Source organism: Falco punctatus (assembly GCF_963210335.1).
Source record: "Falco punctatus genome assembly, chromosome: 20".
In the NCBI taxonomy this organism is placed as follows: Eukaryota; Metazoa; Chordata; class Aves; order Falconiformes; family Falconidae; genus Falco; species Falco punctatus.
In genome coordinates this window covers 2,001,502-2,002,978 of record NC_137600.1, presented here as the reverse complement: position 1 = coordinate 2,002,978, position 1,477 = coordinate 2,001,502, and positions in this window count along the sequence as shown.

Genomic DNA, 1,477 nt, shown 5'->3' with positions numbered 1-1,477 from the left:
GGGAAAAAAAAGAAATAAAAATAGCTTTAACTGCTTTTTGTACAAAACGTGTCATCAATCTAGCAGAATATTACAATTCCATAAGGGGGAAAGACGGCAGTTCTTGCTGTGTTGGGCAACTTAGTTTGGGCTGAATTAGAAGCAGTAGAAAAACTGGTAAGTGCATACAGGAACGGAGGAGGGAAATGAATAAGAATATATCAATGATTCTAAGCTTTCTTTTTTTCAGAAATCAAGTAATTTAACTTGGGGAGATGTTTGCAGAAGGTGTTTATGCATGGGTTGATTTACATTAGAAAATAATTTTGGCTTGGTTCTGCAAACGTTCCTATTGAGTAAGTTGGGTGGTGGGGTTTTTTTTAAATCCATTGGAATAACTCAGCTGGTTGATATGAGACTCTTCAGACATAAGCAGCACTTATGAGATTGTTATACTTAATTAGTTTATAAATCTGTCTCCAATAGCTGCATATGAAAATTTAATATGCCAACCTCAGAACGACATGGTGCTATTTTACTTTGCTATGAGACAATATACTAGAATAAACCAAAGATGGAAGCAATAAAGATTAAAAACCTTTAGAAATAGTACAGATGTTCCAGAGTTACTTTCACAGCCATAAAAGAAGGTGGTGTTACTAATGATGACAATGAGGCTTTGAATACTTATCTTAATGAACTTTCCAGTAAGCTAGATTGACAATTATTCCTGCCCCTGCAACCCAATCCCCTAATATTGGGTACTGGATAAAATGCTTCCTTGCAGTATAATTACATACACTGCTGGTTTTACCCCACCATCCAGCTGCAAAATTTTTCATCTTTGATGTTTCCAATAGTAAAGTCTTTTTGGGTAAAGACTTTTTTTTTGTTTTCTTTCCATTTTTCACCTGTGTTTGAAAACTTACTTTTGCTTTACATTCCAGTGCTGATGAATACCCTGTGCCCTCAGTTTGACAGAGGCATTTAGCTGGGTTTTTGTTGGTTTTTTTGTTTGTTTGGTGGTTGGTTTTTTGTTTCCTTTTTTTTTGGTTGGTTGTTTGGTTGGGTTTTGTGTGTGTATGTTCGGGAATTAAATTCTTTTCCTAAGAAGTGCTTCAGTTGTAAGGACCACCTATGGACAGGCTTGGTCCTCCAGTAATTTATTTTTTTTTTTTCTGGTTTGTTTATTAAACTGAATGCATAAAAAACAGTAATTATTGCTGCTCCTCAGATGGGAAGCTCAGCCAATGTCAGGGAGGCCATCACAAGAATATAAATAGAATAATATCCTGTTCATGCAGCTCTGAGTAATACATGCTCCACATCTCACAGGTGATAACAGCTTAAACATTAATTCATCTGAGAGCATTATGTGATAGAAAAGGTACACAGAGTTAATTAAGCCTTGGAGGCATGCAGGATTGATCCTTAGTTGCTATGATTTGGCTTAGCTTCATTGACTTTAGAGGAATCATCCTTATTTACACCATGGGAG